We start from the raw sequence: 16,811 nt of genomic DNA, 5'->3' as shown, positions 1-16,811 counted from the left end.
CCAGTAAGAAATGGGATGTTGGTTTAACTACCAGTGGGGAATGTGATGCTGGTACATTTTTTTCCCTTTAATTTGAAAGGAGGTCAGTGAGCTGCAAAGAAATTGCTGTGTATGTAAATACCTACCTAGAAAGAGATTAGAAATCATAAAAAGAAAATTGCTGTTCTGAAAGATGTGATTTGCAAACCCAATGATCAGATTCTGTTTAGTCTAGTTTTATGTAATGCCAAGGAACATCGATAAGATGGTTTGAAGAGTTTAGAAGTGACTAGACTGAACTCCTTACTAGGGGTGATGGGCAGGAGTAAGCAAAATTGTTTTAGCCAAAGACTGAAATGAGTAAAGAGAGAACTTTCACTTTATAACAAATCCATCTGTTGTAGACAACAGCCACAATGACTAGATAAATTAGATCCCTCCCCTCCCACACACACAGCCACAATGTCTAAATAAATCACATCCACCATCCAAACACTTCTTTGGACATCAGGGTACATGTTTCTAAAGGTATTGACTTCTAACTTCCTGAGCTAAGAGAAATTACTCGGGGCTGGTAATAGTAGAAAATCCATGACAGTTTGTGGAACAACCACAAGCACTCACAATATCTGGGATTTTAAAAATCAGTGGAAGTTGGGCACCAGCTCCTTTAGGGCTTTTGGAAGATCACAACGAAACTAATAGGTGATACTCTGCAAGTATTCTTGGAGCACCCATCTTCAGTCTAAGTATGGTTTGTTTTATCCCCCATTCTTGAGGGCCTGATCCTGAAAACATGCTGGCTGAGGAACTCCCATTGACATGCAGTCAGACTTTAAGGCCCTGACCCAAAGCCCATTAAAGCCACTGGGAGTCTATTCAGTGACTTCAACGGGCTTTGTATCAGGTGTGGAGGGTATGAACTCCCTTAGATTCTAATATCTAGCAGGCATATCTCCAGCCAAGAGGCGTGGAGGTCAGATTGTGGTATTTATACTCACCTAATTCCATTACATGTTAATTCAGTTTTTTACTCACTCTTATTGCATAACCCTTCTGAATCTATTCTGAGACCTACTATGGGAAGATAGTGGGAGAAAAATATTTCCAAAGAAACCTTATTACCTTCATAAACCTCCAGCCACAGGCAGAATTAGAGGAAGAAGAAGCCCTTTTGACAGAGGAATCATAGATAAAAGGAACTGATGTCACAGTTTTGCAAGTGTTAATGCAAAAGAGACTGTTGTACTGTTTAGAGAAACAATTGTATTAAAATCAGAGGAAATAAATACCCAGGAATTTTTTTCTCTCAAGAATGTTTTTGGTGCAATATAATTGTAAGGCTTCTATTTCCTGTAACCCTAAAACAACAACAAATGTCAGCACTCTCCTTATTTATATTTTCAAAGGCAGCCTCACAAATTGTTCTGAAGAGTCAATGATTTTAATGAACAGCAATGGTCCCTTCTTCCATGGAGGCATTTTCTCAGTGTTCCTAGACTAAGCAGAAAAATAGTTCTCCCTCCATTACCCAGTTCAGAAATGGTGACACTCAGACAAACCAATTTAGTCTGTTAGAGCAACTTCCATTAGTTCAATTGCTGTCTAGGACAAAGAAGGATCTTTCTCTGCCAAAATCAGTCTGCCAAAAATATCTGTATTGGTCCCAGGATATTAGAGAGACAAGGTGGGTGAGGTAAAAATCTTCATTTTTCAACTCAGAACTACTAACCTAGGTCAGATCTACACTACCGCTTAAGTTGATCAAATTTACATGGATCAAGGGTGTGAAAAAGCCGCCCTCCCCCAAAGTGAAGCAAGTTTCATGCTGTCCACACCGATTCTATGGCAGCAGGAGACACTCTCTCGCCAACGTTGCTTCTGCGTCTCGCTGAGGTGGAATAATTATGCCAACAGGAGAATGCTGTCCCTTTGGCATAATGCGTCTTCACCAGATGCGCCAGAGCTGTGCAACTGTGCCGATGTCGCGCTATAGTGTAGACTTGCCCCCCCCCCCCAGTAATTGAAGGATGCAAAAGGTGGAGAAATAATTAACTAACAGATGATTGTTAACTGGAGTGTTAAGTCCGTTGTGCAATGGCCATTAAATCAGGTTAGAAATCTGCAAATGCTGGTCTCAATTTTGTTCTCATTTTCACTGGTCTGAATCTGGAGAAGCACCATTTGATGTCAGTAGAGCTACTCTGATAGGAATTGGATCTCTGACCCTGGTGCTTCTTTCTAGAGAACATGTGGATGTATACATGGAATACAGAAGAGCAATACATGGAATCTTTCCCCCTATTTGATGTTCATGGTGAATTAAACTATCTGAATGTTGCTAATAGTTTGCATATTTATTTGATAGAAATAGGCCCAAACTACAGGATTCAGATGAGAATCTGAGTCTGGATTTCACCCACCTTCAAAGCTCACAGCTGTTTAGATTTGGGGTTCTGCTGTATGCTCACCTCTCCTGTTTATACGTGTTTCCACTCACTGTCATCATGATCAGATCAAGAGCTGGCTAAATCAGCATAGCTCCATTGATTTCAATCCGCTGAAAAGCAGCCTGCTAGTGGCTATTTTCTTGTTAGAGTACAAGCTTGCTCTGCTAAACAGAGTGAAAAAATATGGTGCAATAAAGCCTTAACATAAAGGGCTGAGACTGCATTATCATATCCTGTAAGACAGTGAGTAGGGTTGCCAACTCTGACTGAAGCTATTCCGGGAGATTTTTTTTTTTCCTCCCCCAACATGACAATGTCATTTTCTTAAAATTTCCTTTTAAAATCTTCTAGATTGCTTTCAATAGTCACCAGGAGATTGATGTTGATTCCGGGAGACTCCAGGCCACACCCAGAGAGTTGGCAACCCTAACAGTGAATGGAATTAGGGAGTTATCTTGATCTTACTGCTTGTGATTCTTTCAGAGCTGTTAGAAACACAGATTCACAGGAAATTTCCAACCTGTTTCCATTCTGAAGAGTTCAAAGTGGGTCCATTTTTGCGGGGCAAGGGGTGGGGGAGTTTGCACAACATTTGTATTGATACTTTTAAATCAAAAACTTTATCTTGTTCAAAATAACTATTGAACATTTACAGTAAACAAAAATAGCCAACATCTTTGTTTACTGAAAACCATAAAAAGTTGGAGAATGACTACAAACATAATTAGGATAGAGATGTTGATTAAACTTTTGATTAAAAAGTCATGGACTTTTTTAAAAAAATGGGAAATGTCATTTTTTCCCTAAAAGTTCTGTTTTTAAGGGGACTTTTTTGTCAGAAAATCTGAGTGAGTGAAAATGTTTTATTAGCTCTAATTACTTTTCAGCAAGGAGTCTTATCTGACAATACGGACAGTGTGGTATCAGAATGTTCTGACACTAAAAAGCTCTCTAATGGGTGCGCCTCTGAAGTACTGAATCACAGACTTGACATATCTTTGGTGATGGTTAATAAGATGTAGTCATTCTGTTGTCATAGTTTATGGTTATAGATGTATTTACTGTTCTTCTGTCCCACTGTCAATTGTTCATGTTTGATGATTTTGTGATAGAGATGGAAAAGGACAGAAATAGCTTGAAGATGTCACATAGAAAGAAGAAAGTGGAATTTAGCAACAGTCTGTATGAAAGAGGTAAAGGAAAGAGATACCAAGTATATCTCCAAAATTTAGGTCCTGAAGAAAACAGTGGCCAATAGAGATCATCTACTATTGTTAATATTATTTGTGTGATCATAGCACCTAGAGTCCCAGTTGTAGACCAGGACCTCCATTCTGCTAGATATTGTACAAGCACTGAACAAAAGAGAGGAGGATGGGGAAAGATAAGGAGGTAGCTGTATTGAGCTGACAGCAGAATCCCCCATGTCTAGGTTCTGAGGGGTTCTGAGATTAGGACTTTTTTTATGTTTCAACTCTAATTAATTTTTCTGATGCTTCAGAAGACGGAGAAAAGGCCTGACATGGCCATTTGTGCAGTGTGTGGGAAAGAGACTTGTCTGACTCTTGTGGTGATAATTTTATGCCCTGGAGCATGAGAGCCTGAAACTGAATATTGGACTGCTCTTATCTTAGAATGCTTTACTACACATACTGTTATTGGTCAGAGAGTATCTAGGTCTGGGTCTATAAAATTTAGCCAAGGTTCATATGCTGTTCTGTAAAAAGGAGTCATTGTGTAAATGTGGAAGAGAGACCAGGGCTGTCCTTGGGGATACGCAACATGTGAACGGAGTGGGGGGATACCTGGAGGTTGGGAAGAGAGGGGGGGAGCCAAGCTCAGGGGATAGAGCGGGCACGGGACTTCAGGGATCAGGTGGAGGAACTGGGCTGGGAAGGGAAAAGAGCGGGGGGGGGGGAGGGAGGGGTGTGGGCGTGTTCTTTGTCTGGCTCAGTGAGTGAGCAGCAAATGCGCTAGGGCCTCCTGTTGAGCAGGCTGATGGCCCCGGGGGACAGCAGCCATTCCGAGCAGACCCACACTGTACCTGAACCTCTCCCTTCTTCTGACCCACATGCCCTGCCCTGCCAGCAACTCCCTGCAATCTCTCTCCTAGTCTCCTTTGCACTCCGCCTCCCTCTTCTCTGAAGTTTAAGCCCAGACTCCGAGGATCCCCTTTGGACCATCACCTTTTCCTCTCCTCTCTTCCCCAGCATGGATCAGCAGCAGACAGGGGCTGGGAGGAGGGAGTGGCACACACACAACCTGGCTGGGGAGGAGGGAAAGTTAAAGGAAAACAAAAGAAGGTGGCATTCGTTTTTCCTGCCCATTCACAACATTCCAGTGTCAACAGGAGGAAACTGACACTAAAACAATGGGAGGAGGGGGATGTACCTGGAGCAGAAACGCAGCAATCAGGGCTGCAGAATGCAAGGGAGGAGGCGACCTCTTAGCTGGGGAGGAAGATGGACTTGCACTTGACAAGGCTGCAGTAGCTGAAAACTGTTATTTAGGGAAAAGGGACATAATTGTTTTCTTAAAAGAAAAAGGAGGACTTGTGGCACCTTAGAGACTAAGAAATTTATTAGTCTCTAAGGTGCCACCAAGTCCTCCTTTTCTTTTTGCGGATACAGACTAACACAGCTATTACTCTGAAACCTGTCAATTTTTTTTTTTGTGGATCCAAGTATCTCCAGGGCTGTCTATTAAGCTGGTAGCATTTTAAACGAGGGAGCGTTCTAAACAATGCAGAGTTGAGTGGGATTTTAAAGGTCCCATCTAGAATGCAGCACCTTCTTCATCACCTGTGGGAAAGACCTTTAAAAACTGCCTTAAATAATCCAAAAAAAGAGCCACTGTTCAAATGAGACTTGGCTGGTTATGGCTCCAGCCCCACTGTTGAAGCGTTGTTGAAAGTACAGGCTGAGTTATATCCAGTACAATCCCACTGAGCGGTATGTGGTAACCAGGAGTGTAAATCAGGGCAAAAAAAAAAAGACTGGTGCCTGAATATAACCTTTTCTTATTAAACTGCACATCCCAAGCACCTCTTTACTTTTTGGGATTAGAAGGAAATGCTCTATTTTAGGGAGAATGAAAGGCTATTTGGGAGTTGATGGCCCAGAGCAGTGGCAGGCAAGGGCCTGGATGAGGGCTGGACTCAGTCACTGGTATCAGCTATTTCTTTTTTCTCATTCAAATGGATTTTGGGTCATGGCGGACGTCCCAGCCATCATGTAAAATGCTTCCCTGTGGCCTTTTGACATGGACACAGAGGTATCTCACTGCCAAGTCCCTACCCTCGGAGGCAGGGTCATCTCCCACCTCCGTGCAGCCAGTGGCCCATGCTTGCCACTACTATGATGGAGCCTCCGCATTTATTTATTGACAAAATTTGCAGAATTTTGCATAATTTTAAAATATTGTGAACAGAATTAATTTTTTGGTGCTGAATTCCCTCAGGAATATGGGGTGCTGGGCAGATGTGGGGGCTGTGAGGGGCCACTGGGCATAACAGGGGTCTCTGGGTGGGAGATCGCTGGGCATAGGGATCTGTGGTGGAGATCTCTGGGTGAGGAGGCACTGGGTATGGGGGTTGCTGGACATAAGGGGGTTGGGGTACTGGGCAGGGGGGCAGTGTGGCGGGGCACACTGGCAGCTCAGGGCTGGAGTTGGTGGGAGGGACGTGCAGAGGTTAGGGGTGAAGGAGGCACAATTAAACTGTTTTTAATAATGTGCATGTGAGAAGTTTTCCAATACTGTAAGCTTATCTTTGTGTTGCTAAGAGCAAGTCGGGCATAGGGGCACCAGTTTAATAATACTGTATGGGGCCCCATGAATCCTAAGGATGGCCCTGAGAGAGACCAAACAGTGTGGCAGTATGGGGGTGGGGTAGGGTGACAGGACAGGTAGACAAAGCAGTATGACAACAAAATACTCTGTTTCAGACTTTAGGGTCAGAAAGGACCATTATGATTATCTAGTCTAACTTCTTGCACATTTCAGGCCACAGAACTTCACCCACCCACTCCTCTAACAGACCCAAACCTCCAGCTGAGTTACTGATGTCCTGAAATCATGATTTAAAGACTTCACATTACAGAGACTCCACCATGCACTCTATTATCGATGACAAAGGAAAGCAGCATCTTTCAACAGAACATAAAAATTCAGGAGGAGTCACATAAATTATCTCTTGCAGGAAAGATAAATGTGGCAATGTTACAAAAAACCCCTGATTCATAAAAAAAAAATTCATACATTTAAAGAAACAGTTGTGACACAGGAGGGAAAACGAGAAGGAGAAGGTGAAGGCTGAGTTGAAGAGTGTGTTTGAAGCATTTGAAATTTGGCTTTGGGCCCCATTCAGAGCTATCAGCTTTTATGCAGTTGAAAGGCAATGAGGTTTCTACAAGGTGAGCACTGCATTTAAAGCACTCCTGCATTTATGGACTTTCTGATTATATATAGAATTAAAGCCATATCTTGAAGTGGAGATGGAGTTAGTTGGGATGAGCGCTCAGATGCTGCCTCAGAAGCACATTTCTGTTGCTCCTCTAATACAATGCATATGCAGCCTAGTTTGGTTAATAGCAGAGGTTTGTGCACATGTGTGTGGCTCCTTAGTAGAATACGATGCCACTCATGGTAGAGTACACAGTGCCATATGTGTAACAGCAGAGGCACTATGTGACCCTAACAATCTCGTCCTTCATCTGTCAAAAAGTATCAGAAATACTCAACTAGACGTTTTGGTAAAGAACAATACAGCATGGTAAGGTATGGGGCATTTGTTTGAAAAGATCAGCAGCATTTTAAGCCAAGCTAAACCATATTTGGTGACAAGAAGGTGTGAGTAACAGTAGTGGGCAATGTTCCCTCTAATTTTTGACAGGCCGTGTGCGCAAAAAATTTCTTCTGTGCAAATTTTTGTGCTTCTGTGCAAATTTGTGTGTGCACGGTGTTTCACCGTGTGCGCAGGGTTTAGGATCTGTGTGTGTGCAGTTTAGAGGGAACAGTGGTAGTAGGGTATTAATTGTTCGTTCTTGTAGTGACCCATCCACTCCCAGTGTTTATTCAGGCCTAATTCGATGGTGGGTTTTTTGTAAGGACAGGTTCCTGGGTTAGTGTTTTTGTTGTGTGGTGGGTAGTTGATGGTGAGTATTTGCTTCAGGCTGGGGGGCTGTCTGTAAGCGAAGACTGGCCTGTCTCCCAAGATCTGTGAGAGTGAGGGATCGTCCTTCAGGATAGGTTGTAGATCCTTGATGATGCGCTGGAGAGGTTTTAGTTGGGGGCTGAAGGTGATGGCAGCTCAATGCTATGCTTTGGGTGAGCATAGGTGGGAGAAAATAACTTTTGCTGACTCCTCTCAAACCTGGGGCCAGTTCAGTTCCTGGTGCAACTTAGAGCGCCTCATGGCTTTTCTAAATTGCATAAGTCACAACGATCCCCAAAGGACAGTTATGTTAGTTAGAAATTGTGGGAGTACAGGGCAATTGGGCCATGGCGCCTTCTATTGGACACACACCTAATATGTCCTTTATGCCAGAGGTTGGGATGAGGGTTGGTGCAGAGCCATCTGCACAGGCATAATGGTCAAGAGACTAGTTAACCAAGCTTTGCAGCCTCTTTATGCCAAGAGCAAAGGGGTCATAGTGAGGCTGCAATCTGGTTTATAGTTTGTAAAACACTCTGCAAATCGTCGGGATTAAGCATGCTATAAGTGAAGTATTTTATTATTGTATTCACAAAAGGAAAGTCTTGAAAGAATCTCATGAATCATATTGCTGTAGTCTGCAATGTGGTTTGCTGGCCCATATGCATCAGCTGTGATTAGAAATGCACAATCCTTGTTCTTGGGCCAAATCTTTCAGTCTTTACTCAGAAAACCCCCCACCTCGCATTGATATCAATCTCCAGCTCAGATCTGTTTATATGGGAGAAGTTGCACTCAATTCTCTGGATGCACAGCCACTGTCTCTGATTGGAATTTATTATTCGTGAACAATTCAGACTTCACTCCTCTGTTTTATATTTTGCATATTTGATTTTCTGGACTCTGGTGAGAGTTTTGCATTAGTAAGTAGAACAAGATTTGGTTCCTTCTCATCTGATACATTCTCAGGGACTCTACCCAATAGAAAGTTACTTGCTTCTCATTGGCTTAGTTGAAATTCACATCTGTTATGTCTGCTTTGACGTTCCCTTTTCTAGAAAGGCTGTGGTGGTGCATGCTCTTAGTATGAGTTGTTGGCTGGGTCTTGGCAAATTTATCATCTGTGATTCACAGTTATACCATTGCAAATTCATCCACAATTAATGTTTTTGTGAATATACATTCTGAAGTGGATTTTTTCTAGTGGTAATTGAATTACGATCACCAACCCACCAGTTTTTCATTTTCTTTAAGGTATAAGTGAGCACAAAGATGTAAAAAACCTCTTGGCTATATATTTTTTATCTTCTTTTAATCACCATATTCTTTAACTAGGCAGGATCAGTTCTTCAGAGAGAATCAACAGTTAATTTGTGACCCTAAGTGGTGGTGTCCATTGGGAAGACTAAAGAATATTTAAGCTCAGCCATCATTTTACTGTTTATTTTCATAAATTAATTGTGCATTTCACAATGGCTGTAGGCAACATGATTAATATGAGATGTGAAAGCAATCAAGCTGAAAGAAAATGGGAAGGGACTAGATGAGGGCGTTCTCGCTCTCTGTCTGCTTGTTTTGTTGTGGTTTGAAAAGCTATTCAATTGACCTTTGGAATGTACTGAAATTACCTTGATATCTAGCAGGTATATTAAGGTCAATTTATCATTAGGCATATTCCCATTGCAAGTATTGTTTAAAGCAATCTAATAGCTACATAGATTTAGTTCCTCCCCCCCGCCGCCTTTTATCGTTCTGTACCATACTTCAAACCTAAAGCACTTATGAAAACAATTGCTTTCCAGATGCAGGTCAGGTTTCATTCTTCAAATGGGGAGGCTCCTTCACTGAAGACACTTTCTCTTGCTTGCTTATTATTTCAGCTCTGCAGTGTCCTCCCGCCCCCATTCTGGATTCATTACTATTCCTTTTGAAAAGAGAAAAATGATATAAAAGCCCTTTGTCATTGCCTTATTTCTTCTACCTCTTTCAGGCAATGCAATGCTTTTCTGTATATGAACAAGGTGAGGCTGATTGAATTAGAAATTCTTTCATGTAGTCATCTGAATTAGACTTTTAAATTGCAGGGGAAGGATTAAACTAGATGTGCAGCAATGCTCTTATAAGATATTTAAAGTCCAGTTCTGCTGGCAGCTGGCTGAGATAGTCACAGTATTAGATTGCCTCAGCAAACTGCCTGGAAAAGCATGACCTTGACATCTTTGCTTCTGTTAGTTTGAAATAAAGGTTGTACCAGTCACTTATAAGAGGGGAGAATACATTACAAAGCTACAGGGGATTAACACTGAGTAAATTTTGGAGCCTAAATCTGTTTGCATGGGAACAGCTTCGCTAAATTCTCCTGAGGTAAAGACACTTACTCTGTTTTGAATTTCTTATTTGTGAGCATTGTATACTCAAACGGTCTGTTTCCTGCATGTTGGGTTTATTTTTTAAATTATAGTGTTCCCAAAAATAAGCCAAATAAGGCTATATATGGATATTGAGTGAGTTCAGCAAAACCAAAAACAAAAAAGTGTTAATATCAATAGTCCAAATGCAGAAGCAGGGAGCCATGTTGTTGTTTTACCTTTTTACATTAATGTAGTGGCTAGAGGTAAGTCAGTATCGGGGCCTCACTGTGCTAGATACTAAACAAATACATGTATAAACCTAGTCACTGCCTCAAAGAGTTTACCATCTAATTCATAAATCCATGAATGTTTCTAGGGAGTTCTTTTGAACATTTTTACAACTAACCCCAACACTAAATCTCTTATGCAGCAATGAGAGGACATATCCCTGGATCTTTACACTATAATAATAGGCTCAAAATAGAATCCCTAAATGGCATATGTTACATTTGCATGCTTACAAGAGCTGAAATATTAAGGACTGCCAATAAAGGTTCCACTTACCACCAGTTCTGATGTGGATTTTTTCTAGTGGTAATTGGATTATGATCACCAACCCACATCAGAATTGGTGGTAAGTGGAAACTTTATTGGCAGTCTTGGCAAAGGGGCTAACAAACTGATTTATCTGTTATTCATAGACTTTCATAAGTATATGCCACTCCTGTACAGTAGTCGGCACCAAACAGATAACAGGTGTCTCTTGTGACACTCTAAAGTCACAAATCAAAATAATATAGTCCAAGATAAAATATGCAGAGTGTGGGTTGTAGCTACTGTAGGCTGAATGCTTCATGGAACAGATGGGATTTTAGACATTTCATGTAGAAAGACATATATCAATAGGGAGGTTACTTCAGGCATGTGGTGTAGGAGGATAGAAGACTCAGATGCCAGAATGGACAAAAGAAATAAACAACAGTGAAGATAGAAGCTAGGCATATCATAAACAGAGAGAGGGGGTGAAGCAGTACATGAGACCATGTGTATAAACTGGAATAGAGCTAGGGAAAACTTTGAAGGAGAGCATATGCTTGAACCTGATATGGAAGAAGAATGGAGAGCCAATATATAAATTCAGTGAGTAAATTAAGATGAAGATGTACCTAAACTGAACAGCCCTTGAGAGATGGGTCCTCCAGAACAAGTTCTGAGGCATATTGACAATGCAGTCTAGAAGCTCCTAGTTCTACTCCAGATCATACTCCATGGATACAGAGAGAATTTCTCCAGGGCTCAGTTCATCAGAGTACTAAATTCTCTTTACAAATAAAAGAGAGAGAGAGAGAGAGAGAGAGAGAGAGAGAGAAAGACAGGGAGCATCTTGTACTACAGACAGCTAGCCAAAGGTCCAAATGTTTCTCCTATTCTATTTCAATGTATTGGCTCTTGTGTCTAAACAGCCTGTGGATTTATTGTGCTTTCAGCTACTGATGGAATACAGTGACTTCAGAATCTGTAATATCACCATCATGTAAAGCTTGAAGTTGAAAGATGCCATCATTGAGCGTTCACGTACAATAAAAAAAAGTTCTGCAAAACTGTAAGAGCAACTTCACTGAAAAATAACTGCCACAAGGTATTGATGTATTTCATAAATTGGCTGGGGTCAGCAGTTTGGTCTCATTATATCTCAGTAATTCTGACATAAATTCCTGGAGGAAGAATAATGTTAATCCACAAGGTTCCCATTGGCTCAATAATCAGAAATATCTGACGTAGCCAGGAAGGCTCAATAGCTGGGGAATTTACTATTGATTATTTCCTTTCTTGAAGGCAGGGAAGTATCTAATGGTGCCCATTCTAAAATTAATGGGAAAGGATCTTAGGGGAAGTGGGAATAAATGAATAAGGTTAGAACCTTTTCTCAAGCCAAGTAAATACAGAATAAGAATTAGGTTCTATTCACAAGATTGAATACAGCATATATTGGAGTTTGACTAGGTTTAAAGAACAGAAAATAACATGCCCACTTGGATATACTCAGCATAACTCAGTAAGTAGAATCCACATATTTGTATTAGCTGTTCAAGTGAAAATGGTTAAAACAATTACTGATACTGTTTGTATGAACCAGCCATGTAATTTCTCCAAAATAGCTGTAAAATGTCTAATAAGTCTCCTATTTGTCATCAAATATTAAAAGTTTAAAAGTCCTACTTTCCAGGGAGCTAAGTGCTATGTTTCCACATTTCAAGATCTGAAAAAGTCAGTTCCCCTTGGGTTAGAAGAAAAAAGAGGAAGTTGCAGATACTCAGATTGTTGAAATGAAGTCTTGTTACGGGGAATTCTGAGGATGTTGTCGTTGTCTATTAGACATTGTCAAAGGCAAAAGAAAAAAGAAAAACCCCTACAAACAGACAAAATCTCACACCACAATCCAGGCTTTAAGATCCTCCATGATTTGAATGCTTAACAACCATTTTGTTGCTATCACAACTATGTATTATTTATATTACACACACAAAAACTTTATTAAAGGAATGTTAAGTGCGCAAAGTCAAGCCCTTAAATATTAGGAAATGCTCATGCAACCTTAATTCAGACCTCTTGTCATTATACATTATGATACAGTCTTTAGTGACATGATCACCTACTATTTTTTTAATGGGATCACACTACCTGCTCCACCTATAATAATGTCATAGGTGTCTGTATGGAGGGCTTTACCAGCAGAGAAAAAAATATGGCTTTTTCTTACCCACTGACACTTGTAATCTAAATAGGATATTAAACTATGCACAGTACTCTAAATTGCCAAGACATATCTCTAATCTAAAACTGCTACAATTTGGCTCCAAGTGGCAAAGGACCGCATTAGAAATATCTTTTGTGACAGCACTGGCCTTCCTACAAAATTCCCAAAGCGCTTCACTGAGTGCTCTGGATGGAAGACCTCCCCAATAAAAAGAATTAACATAGGGAAAACTTGTGAAAATGGCATTTATGAATTCTTGTAGCTCAGACATTATTTTGTTTTATTAACTACAAATTAGTTACAATTGCACTACCTTGTGAAAGCTCTATATTTTCAGTGGCATTGAGGAAATAGTTTCAAATTATGAACAATTATTGTGTAGTGAACAAGCACTATTTATAAGTACTTGCTTTGATGGCTTATCTGTAAACTCACTTTTAAAGCTTGACAACCTAGGAAATCCCAAAGATAAGTCTCAAGTTTAACTCTTCACGCTTCTCCACAACCATCACTCTTGCTGTCTTTTTTTATTTTTTTTGTAAATACAAGTTTACATTCATGGCATACAGTACCATGTTGCTGTATGAAAATACAAAGGCCAAAGCTCCACCCACTTTTTGTCTCTCCATCTGTCCAACTGTGCACTAAGGGGCTGCTTTCTCCAGTTTGCTGCTAATTGTGATATGGGGAGCCTGAACAGAGAACTAAGGGAGAGTTACATCCCTTTACTGATTTGGGTAGGCAAGCCAGGTGATTCATGAGTTCGTGTGTGTGTGTGTGTGTAAAATTTACACAGTTTGCAAGGCACATGGTACCCATTAATGGAAATGAAGCTTACCATCTGGCAATTTTGTCTGGCAAAATCCAAGTACAGTTTTCTCTTTTAATCCCGGTATTTGTAAAATGTGTGAGCTCCAATTCCAATTAGAAAAAAGCAGGCTAAAAAAAGAGCTAAAACAAAACAATCAGCAGCACTTGTTAAATTATGGACCAGTCTGCTTATCAAAGTTCTGTGGCTGCACGGAAGTCTTACAGTTGTTCCTATAATATTTAAACTCGAAATTGAGTGTGCTCCTTTGTGATTGAAATCAGTCTATTAAACGTGATAGCACTTGGAGCTTGAAAACCCTAAATAGAAACATAGGTGGCATCAGTGGTGCATTCAGTCTCAAGCTATTCAATGTATTTCTTGCAAGCCAAGTCATTTGATTTCAGCAATACAAATTTCACACTAGGTGACAAAAGCAGCATTAGAATTCAAACTGTTTTAGAGGAATGCAAAGTTTATAGAAAACTCACATAGAGAGGCTTATGGGGATCAGCATTTCACTTTGGGATCAATGTCTTTTCTCCCACAGGGTTGCTCACTCTTGTTGGAAATATCTTTACAGTATACAGTGGCTGCATGTGAAACCAAATTCTTATTACAACCTTGAACCAACATAATCTGAATATTAATGTTTAGCATAGAAGCCACAGGATTATAGCGAACCAAGACAATTGATATCTGGCTGGAGTTTAATGTTGAGCTGGAAATGATTATAGACTCGGTAACTTTCTCTGTCTTCTTATGGCCAGCTACTGAAATCAACAGGACTCCTTGCAGAGTAAGGTGTTACACTCAGTGTGAGTCGGGGGATAAGAAATCTGGCCCTTCGAATGTAAAGTCTTTAGGGCAGGGAACATGGGTTTGGTTTATGTTTGTGCAGCCTGTAGCACGGTGGGGCCAGAGTACTGATTAAGGTCTTTAGGCACTAATGCGATATAAACCCTAAATAAATAAGAATATTGAATTACTGTAGTCATGTGCTCAAATAGTTCCAAAAGGAATCAGCGATTTTGGGTATTCTCCCCCTGAAAAATCAAGCCCATTTCAAGTTGGGCACCCAGAAATTAAGGTGCCTAATAAGCACTACTCACTTTTCAACGTTGTGGCTGTGGCCACTAGTACAGAGAGCTAGTCATTTGCCCCTTCGCTGAAAGTGATGGGTGTTCCTTTGTCTGGAGAGCCTGGAGTTGATTTGATTATGTCAGACCCTAATCACTCAAACCCAACAGTTGTAAAGGATCAGAACCACCAACAATCAATCAAATCCTTCAAAGATGTAAAACCTACACAAACTAGTAGTAGTTTTAAAGGATTTTACAAGAAAGTTTTTTGGGAGGGGGGGCTGAAGTGGGGAAGATAGGGGCTATGTTTATCTATGATTAATGATTGTCTCCCTAAATAACGTAACTCTCAAGACATGTGGGAGTAGGAACAGACCATCAGGGAGAGAGGAAAAGGAAATAAAACACTTTAATAGTTTTTGTGCTTGACCTTCATAAGAATGGCCAGACTGGGTCAGACGAAAGGTCCATCAAGCCCAGTGTCCTGTCTTCCAACAGTGGTCAATGCCAGGTACCCCAGAGGGAATGAACAGAAGAGGTAATCAAGTGATTCATCCACCGTCGCCCATTCCCAGCTTCTGGCAAACAAAGGCTAGGGACGCCATCCCTGCCCATCCTGGCTAATATCCTCCATGAATTTATCTAGTTCTTTTTTTGTACCCTGTTATAGTCTTGGCCTTCACAGCATCCTCTGGCAAAAAGAGTTCCACATTGTGTGAAGAAACACATTGTGTGAAGAAACACATCCTTTTGTTTGTGTTAAACCTGTTGCCTGTTCATTTCATTTGGTGACCCCTAGTTCATGTATTATGAGAAGGAGTAAATAACACTTCCTTATTTACTTTCTCCACACCAGTCATGATTTTATGGGCTTCAGTCATATGCCCCCTTAGTCGTCTCTTTTCCAAGCTGAAAAGTCCCAGTCTTTTTAATCTCTCTGTCCTCATATGGAAGCTGTTCCATCCCCCTAATTATTTTGTTGCCCTTTTCTGAACCTTTTCCAATTCCAATATATCTTTTTTGAGATGGGGTGACCACATCTGCAAGCAGTATTCAAGATGTGGGTCTACCATGGATTTAGATAGAGGCAATAGGATATTTTCTGTTTTATTATCTACCCCTTTCTTAATGATTCCCAACATTCTGTTTGTTTTTTTGACTGCCATCATGTGCTTTGATGGCTGCATATGAACTGAATATTGTAGCAAAAGACAGATCACAGCACTGACTGCAGAATATAGGGACTCTTAATACATCGTTTGCAACTTGATGCTGTGGTTTTCCACATAGCATGAATCCTTAACATTAAGGGGTGTGTATTGTGTAGATCATAGGCATACTGCTAGTATTGTCAGAGTTGTTATACTAGGCAATTAACTACTAAAGCCCATCTGCCTTCTTCCAGATGTAAAACCAGTGAGATTGTCTTTTTTTACTCAGGGTTAGGACAAAGAAACTCAAATGTTGGCTATTGTGTGGAATCTCTTCCAATATCACAGGCTGTAGTGATCCTAGGGTATGAGATGTGTCTGTCTCATGGGATGCCCTTCATAATATGTCTCTCTTCTCTATCCCACCCTAAGCCACTGAATCAATACCTCTCTGTAGAGAATAAGTCAGTTAGGTGGAGTATTTTTTTTATAATTATTATATGCCCCTTCAGTTCACCTGTTTGGTATTATGCCTGTGTGTGTCTGAATGCACAGAATTAAAGCAAAGTAGTCTATAAAGGAATGGACTCACTGGCAACAGGTCCCCTGGAGTGAAAGAGCTTATGGTACCAAACTGAGTTGAGCCTAGCAGGTTAATACATTTGGGAAATGAGGCTGCAGCTCAGCGATCAAGTCTAAGTGTGACTGGACCACATGGTTCCACCCAGAGTGAGGTGCTGGAAGCCAGGCCCATCACTAAAAGGGATGTACTCTAGAGGGACAAAAAGGGTCTAAAATGCAGTTTGTCCAGTAACCAAGGCAGGTCTAACTCAGCTTGGCACCTGTACTTTCACTCTGGGGACTTGTGACCTTAATTTTTCCTTGCAAACATTGTAAATTCTCCTGAGCCCAGCTAACTCCCCCATCTCTGGCTGGGAAAAAGAGACCGTCCTGCTTGCAGCACTCTCTGTCTCTGTGTGTCACCTTGCATGCCTGTCATTTCTCACTGACACTGCCTTTGCAGCCCACCTACTCCCTTCCCCATGCCAGCATCTTTCAGGTTTAGGATCCCCTTTGATC

The sequence above is a fragment of the Lepidochelys olivacea genome (assembly GCF_965140295.1).
Source record: "Lepidochelys olivacea isolate rLepOli2 genome assembly, chromosome: 7".
NCBI lineage: Eukaryota > Metazoa > Chordata > Testudines > Cheloniidae > Lepidochelys > Lepidochelys olivacea.
The sequence above is the reverse complement of the archived record's forward strand: the minus strand, read 5'-3'. Positions refer to the sequence as shown.